The sequence below is a fragment of the Sinocyclocheilus anshuiensis genome, unplaced genomic scaffold, assembly GCF_001515605.1.
Source record: "Sinocyclocheilus anshuiensis isolate Anshui unplaced genomic scaffold, SAMN03320099.WGS_v1.1 scaffold1289, whole genome shotgun sequence".
NCBI lineage: Eukaryota > Metazoa > Chordata > Actinopteri > Cypriniformes > Cyprinidae > Sinocyclocheilus > Sinocyclocheilus anshuiensis.
Genome location: NW_015549731.1, coordinates 468,295 through 476,142, shown reverse-complemented (window position 1 = coordinate 476,142; position 7,848 = coordinate 468,295). Strand labels below are relative to the sequence as shown.

At 39.7% G+C, this 7,848-nt stretch overlaps 1 protein-coding gene across 1 annotated transcript in view; it reads left to right on the top strand.

The window, feature by feature from the left end:
* The first annotated feature begins 1,551 nt into the window (after window positions 1-1,551).
* LOC107660815 (seipin-like) overlaps window positions 1,552-7,848 on the top strand; it is a 14,367-nt gene continuing 8,070 nt past the window's right edge. Inside the window, exon 1 of the mRNA XM_016450236.1 lies at window positions 1,552-1,585. The gene's annotated coding sequence lies outside the window, so the exon portion shown is untranslated. The remainder of the gene's footprint in view (window positions 1,586-7,848) is intronic.

Genomic DNA, 7,848 nt, shown 5'->3' with positions numbered 1-7,848 from the left:
GAGAGAGAGAGAGAGTGCAATCTGCCCCACCGCTAGTATCAGATGACCTTCACTGTGCAAACATATCCATCTGTTGTGTCTGCATAAACGATGACAGACAGCCAAATAGTGCCTTATAATTAAGTAAAAATGAAGCAGACATCAAACACTTAACGATCCATCTCCATTCATGTCTGTGCAGGCATTTACAGGATTTTACTAGCAAAAGCTCCTGAAGGACAGACACCCAGCCAAACATCTTTGAGCATTAATAATGTATTGATTGTTTTTTAAAACAAGACAAAGTACAGGGCGATGTTTATAATGATATATTTGCCATATTTACTATCACAAACGGCTCACAAATTATGAATACAGTAATTATTTCACATTTCCGCTGACAGTCATAAGGGACTCTTTTTGAATAAAAGACTTTGACAGACGATTTCTGTAAACAGAAATTCAACTGAATTACAATTTCCCAGTTCAGCAGAGCTGTCCCTCAAAGTTTCATACAAAGTGAATTGTCTTGGCAAGCTTGAAAAATATTTTTTGCTTTCACTAATTAGCCAAAAAATATTTTTGTGGCACGCATTGTCTGATTGAAGTGTTTTGATGCTTTTACACAACGGTAAAAACACCAAAGACCAAGAACAATTGGCAGTAATTACCAGGAAAATGAAAGCCATGCTCATCTAAATGCTGTCATGAAAGGTTTCGCTGTCATTAGGCAGACGTGATGGACGCTCCAGTCAGAGTTGGCAGGGCATTTTATGAAACATAACATATGACCTATAAATGGGTGCGTGTATTAATCAGAGGCTGAATGAATGCATGTAAACTCATTAACAACATTTGGCCTTAGCTACGTATCTGATCCCTAAGCATTTTTCTCATATCCATAGGGGCGACATGAAAACATTACAAGAATAAATTTGTATAATTAATACAAATGCAGAAGAGTAGATTTTAAAGTAGATTGAAGCAGAGCGCTTAAGCGTGCAAAACTCTAGGGTGGTTGCTAGCATATTTTTCTGTTGCTAAGGTGTTCTGACCAGCCAGTGCGCATGTGCAGTCCTGAGCGCACGTCTCAGAACGCTGATTGTTTCTATAGCAACCGGGACTTCTAACGGCAGCTGCAGTGACACGATGACTTTACGGATTAGCTATTGGCTCTTTTATTAAGGCAGGGCTTCCTTTGATACTGAGTGTTGCATTTTCCCCATTCAAAACTATATGAGTGACACATCTTGGGTATTCTATAGTCTTTGTATTCCAGCGATTGTTCAACCACTTGTAGCAAAACAAAAATCTGAAATTAAGATAATATGTGAGGTAATTTAATGGTCATTTAAAGTATATTTTCTAGACCTGGAGTCAAGGAAACTTTTATAATTTTAACTTTTTTTTTTCTAGTTTCATCAAGCTAACCTCATTATTTGAGCTATCATTCAGTTTGAGGTATTAAAGTCAGTGGATTCCAAACAACATTGGACCCCATTCACTTTCATTGTATGGATAAAAAACCCACTGAGACACTATTTTTAAAACTATATTATTTTTTCTTCCACAGAAGGAAGTCATACAGGTTCGGAACCACATGAAGGTGAGTCAATGGTGAATTTTCATTTCTGGGTGAACTATCCCTTTAATTTTGTGACCACTAATAAGTGAATCCTAGACTAGATCAAATACAGAAGAACAAATCTGACAGCTGTAACTTAACAGGTAAAACTACAGGTTGTTTTTCCATAGCTGAAATGGTCTTCCTGATGCTTTGCATGAGATGTATTTGGTTTTAATGGAGACTGAGCTGCTGGGCTCAACACTGATCCAGAATGATTGACAGCAGTGTTAGCACTGCCCACCCGTCATTTACATTTATTTACTCCCATTATGCATGCCTGTCACTATGCATCAGGCTACAATCAATGCTGTGTGTGTTTGGTTGTTTGTGAGTGAGATTATTATGTGCAAGTATGCAAGTATGCATGCATGCATTTGTGGGTGTGGGTGTGGGTTTGTTTGTGAGTGTGTGCACACACATAGACACTACTTTATCATTGCACAAAAGAGCAACAGATGACTACTTCATTCAGTGGGAATGACCCAAGATTCAGTATGATGTCATCCACCTGCAGGTGGGCGGCATTGCATCACTCTTTAGGGCTGTAGATTCACGTCTTCTCCTATTATTGTCATTATTACAGCACAGTGCACCGAGCCAAGCTTGCAAAGGCAGAAAACGTGTGTGTGTGTGTGTGTGTGTGTGTGTGTGTGTGTGTGTGTCTTTGAAAAAGTGTGTGTGTGTGTGTGTGTGTGTGTGTGTGTGTGTGTGTGTGTGTGTGTCTTTGTCTGAGTGTGTGAGTCAGAGCATGTGAGTGTGTCGAGACCATTCTAGCCGGCAGATGGACACCCGGAAGGGCTTCATCTCTGGCCTCATTGGCTGCTCACATCACAGGCATGCTGGGATATAAACACACCTGAGCCAAGTTTCTCATCCTCAGACTGCTGCGAGAACAATTGTTGTTCTGCAAACCACGTTTTTGTGTCAGTATTAGTATTTCTAATGCGTGCGCTTCATAGAATAACAACAAATAAACCCAGTAATCCAGTTTGATTTCTCGTCTGAGGTTCATGTACGTAATAAACTCTAATCACAGATCAGTAGGATAAATAAAAAACCTAGAAATACCCAGGCATATGGTGTTTGCCTCATGTTTATTAGACTGGATCTGCTTGCCTATAATTCTCCTGGAGTTTACAGCCCCTTGTTTTGCCTCCCAGACCTGCTTGCCTATAATTCTCCTGGAGTTTACAGCACATTGTTTTGCCTCCCAGACTTATTGTTGAGTATGGAAAGCCTGGTGACACCTGGTCTGGGTGTTTGCTTGCTGGGGCAGAAATAATCAGCATGTTGTCAAACTGAAGCAGGACTCAGCAGAAAGATCAACATCTTTGGTGTCAGACAGGCGACAAGACACATGCTGATCCCTTTAATTTCCTTTGTCTAGGGATCTTCTCGGTCTGAAAACCCCACAAAAAAAGATTAATTAATCGTATTTAATGTTTTTCAATTTTGCTCTTTGGATTAATTTGATTAAATGTTTTTGTCTAAATATATTTAATATAGTTAATTTTTTATTTAGTTAGCACATTAATTCTGGATAAATTTACTCAAAAAATTAATTTGTAGTCTCATACAGTATATGCATTTATTTTAAAGGGGTCATATGATGCGATTTCAATTTTTCCTTTCTCTTTGGAGTGTTACAAGCTCTTGGTGCAAAAAGAAGATCTGTAAAGTTGCAAAGACTAAAGTCTCAAATCCAAAGAGATATTCTTTATAAAAGTTAAGAGTCAACCACGATGTGGTTGCCGCAAGCCCTCCGGACGCTCCTTCGTCGAATCCGGTGGCCGCGCCGTTCTCAAGCCCACCGGCCTCCGCTCACTTTAGCCCGCCGTGTGTGACGCCGTGTGTGATGCCGTGTTTCGTTGTGAAAGCGAAACTACTTTGTTTGGCCTTCCAAAAGAGGACGAGTTTTGAGCAGTGTAGAGTAGCACTTGTTGTTTTGTCATTTCTCCGATCACAAATGCAGACATGGTTTCAACGCAATGTGTAAAAAGACAGTATAAGTCATTATAATCCATAATTATGTCCCCACTGGATGCAACAAATGCATAATTTATAATGGGTTTGAATGTTTTTGTCTCATTGCTCCGGCTGGACACGGCATCACAATATGGTGAAGGGCGTAACATTTCCGTCACACGCTTGAGGTATTCAGCCAATCACAACGCACTGGATAGCTGGCCAATCACAGCACACCTCGCTTTTTCAGACCGATGAGCTTTGTAAAAATCGACGCGTTTCAGAAAGGCAGGGCATAGAGTAGAAACAATAATGTACAGTATGTGGAAAATAATGTGTTTTTTTAACCTTAAACCGCATAAACACATTTCATTACACCAAATACACAAATTAATGTTATTTTTAGCAACATCATATGACCCCTTTAAGGAAAATGCACTGATTTTGTGCACTACTGAATTTTAAATGTCTTTGAGAGAAGTCTCTTATGATTAAACCTGTTCTCTGTGAATACAATCTAAATAAGTAGTAGTAAATATGATTTTAATTGCACTTTAAAAGTGTGATTCTTTTGTTTAAAAATCCGGATGAGCCTGCCTATGGCATGAGTTTGGGGCGGGACTGTTTGTTTGCCTGACGAGTGGCAGACTGGAGTGAGTGTTTGAAATCATTATTTTTGCGAATCCGTTTGGAGCCACTAATGGCAGAAACACAAAACACACTTCATCTTTACAGAGGACTCCTGTTGAAAGTCCTTTGGTAACAAGGGCAATTGAAGGATTTGAAAGCCCAGGTAAGGTCTTATGTAAATGACCTGGCAAGAAATTGCCACCCTGATCAGAAATGACAAAATTACCTCCTTAGGCCCGAAACATACTCTATGCAAGTACGTGAGCACAAATGCTTCTAGCTATGCAAGATCAATTTCATGCACCATTGAGTTCTGAAATGTGTCAGAATGCAGTTTATAATGCAATACAAGTACACATTGCATTCACAGCTTTGCCTCAGAGGGTGCTATTGTGGCATTTAGCATTTGTGTAAACCGTGTGCTGCTATGGTCAGATTTATCTTTCAAGAACAAACATAAAGTACGTACACTGGATCAGCGAGCTGGGAATACTTTGGCCATGCATTCACGTCTATTTTTGCTTGAGTGCTTCCTTGCATTTGTGACCCTTCAGACAGTGTTCCCTTCGTACAGTATCCTTCAAGTGCAAAAAATTATAAAGATACTGGGATTATGAAATGCAGTGCATTCAGAACAGTAACTGAGCAGATAAAATGACAAAATAACCTTTTTTTTTTTTTTGCAGTGATTTGAAAACACTTTTTCCCAAGTGTCACAATAGCGCAGCTGTCAGACAGAGGCTGGTTAATATAGAGCAAGGACAGGAGAGAGAGATGGATAGAGAGAGATTATGAGGCGTGGTAAAGAGAGTAGAGGTCACTGATGGCTTTATTACTGTAGTGTAATAAGAAATCACCCGATCGGAAAGAGGACACCTGCCATTGGGCTCGTATAAAACCTTCACACACACTTTTTACAAGTTTAACAAGTCAGTTCGCGCGCGTGCAAAACGCACTTTTGCGCGCTCAAAATATGATCTGTCGCGCGCAGAATTTCGGCAGAAATGTAATTCCATAGCCAACCCCCCTCATGTTATAAGAAAGCAGTTTACAACTGTGATAATGAGCGTTTATCTGGATCAACCAAATGCTGGATTTTCAAAAGTATGTGAAATATGTAATATTTGCACCATAGACTCTTTAAAATACGTCCAAGAGTTTTACACACCGGTCTGTTATTGTGGTGACATTTCCACGCCCCTAAACATGACACGGCCCAAAACGAAACGTGATTGGTTGCTTTACATGTCAGTCATATGGCCTTTTGGGTTGACCTTGGCCATTCAAAGCGGCCAAGGTTCCCAGACCTTCTGCCATCAGTCTGAAGGTCTGGCTACGCGAGACTAGGTGAAAACAAGCTAACTTCAATCATTTAGTTTGCTCCTTAAATCATACACTTTCATATTCATAATTAGATTCTTCAATCACATACTTCACCCCTGCATATAGCCGTAGAGCCACGTTTAAAGTACAGAAGAAAAGATCTGTCTCTACTTTAAGACTTTAAGAATATTTACATTTATCTTGTAAAATTTTTATTTAAAATTTAAATTTCATTTTCTTGCATAAAAATGGCAAAAAGGAACACTGCGTTTGTCAAGTCATTACCTCTGTTTTTTAAAGGTCCCATATTGTCAAAACTGAAATTTCCTGGCTTTTTTCATGATAAGTGAGGTCTAAGGGCTATGTAACTACCATATAAGTTTCAAAACAGTCAATCCACAGACAAATGCACACAGCCTGCATAAAGTAGCTGTGCCTTTTCACGAGCCATTGTGACTTCCGTAAAAAGGTGATGTCAGAACTACACAGTCACCGCCTTCAGTCACCACCCCGAGCACTACCCATCGTCCCACCCTCCTATTGCCAAACCCCCAGACAACATCGCGTCCATGCCATTGCTGAGCAACAACAACACTGAAACATGTCAAGAAAACGCTGTTCAGTCGATGGATGTCAGGAAACTACATAATTGCACAGGCTTCCGAACTAGGGTTGGGCCGATAGACGAAGACTGATAGACCTCATGATGTTGAGCCGGCATCGTGATCCTACCACCCCTTTTATGTACTGTAATATAACAGGCATTATGTAATGTCCGCAACCCGTAAGTAAACTTCTCACACATTTTATGTTACATTATGGAGCCAGCATAATCTGAAATTATAGTTTGTAACCGGTTATGCAACGCTAACGTGATGCTAAAGTGTTGCTAACTTGATGCTGACAGGTTTCAGTAGGAAAGCAATAGTTACGTAGATTACTGCATACGGTTTTTGAAAAAATTAAATTAAATTAATTACCATTTTGAAACATCCTGTTGTAAGCGCATTTGAGGAGGTGGTTGGTTGTCGCCTGTCGTCGCCGATTCGGGGTCTGAGTCCGACTCAAACATGTAAGGCCGGAAAACATTTCCCTCAGCAGTGGCCACCATTACAGGTGTTTCTATTTACAGGTGTTTCTATTTTTCTATTTGCAATAGCAGGCTACAGCATACATGACCCTAGTTACCTGTGGTTGGCCTGGCCGTGCGTCACTCAGAAAACAACAGGCCAATCAGAAGAGAGGCTCATGAATATTAATTAGACAGGCCAAAATCGACCTGTTCAAAGTAGAGCTCCTGAGAAAGGAGCTGTAAAAATATATTTAGATGGTTTTTGGTACTTGTACCGCAAATATATTCTTAAGGACATCAAAACCTAAAATAACACTCCAGAAAGGTGTATAATATGTGACCTTTAAATTTAAAATGTTTGGGTGTAACAGTGACCTCTACAGGTCAAAAGAAGTAAATCACATCTGCTCAGTTTCAATGACTTTCAAATGAATGGAGACAAAAGGGTATTTTTAACATTTGAGTGCATCAAGGGTGAGATCAAACAGGAGGCACGCTTTGGGTCAAAAGAGTTAGCTAAGACCGATAACAGCGCAGACACCTGTCAATCAAAGAATCAGATCCATATGTGCAGAGAACACCTGCAGCCGCTATCTTTCAGTTCACCTGAGCAGAACTGTGGCTCTGTTCCAAAAATTGTTTGCTCATTTTTTATTGATACCTAGGTATTGAGTGTTATAGTTATATTTTCAGTGTTATAGTTATAATAGATATGTCTCTCACTTTTTTTGATTCTAACATTTTCTTTCATTTTTTCACTGAGCGTCTTTCATTGTATTGTGGGATTGTCTTTTCCATAAAAGATACGTTACCTTAAAATCTGTCTAAATGTCTTCTGGAATAGCCTTTGCATTGGTAGTGCACTTACGATTCCTTAAAATGGTGCCTATGAAGACAGCTCAATATGTTTTGGAGCAGTGTGTTTTTCTTCCTTTGAGAGTCTGTGTTATGTGATACTAAGAATGTTTTGGATCAGAAATATGCTGCGAGTTTCCTTCATTTCTCAGTCTGTGGGAAGGTTTTTGACATTTTACTGTTACTTTGGCATTTGAGACCTTTGCTGACACCCAAGACCTGTTTTTCCCCTGAGCTGATGTCTGTATCATGGCAATGTTGACTGATGGGAAAACTGAAAATGTTCAGCCTTATTTCTACATGACCTGAAGTGGGTTTGCTGTGATACCTGGATCTGGCATGGCTGTATTGTGTGTGTGTGTGTGTGTGTGTGTGTGTGTGTGTACCTGGTATTTAT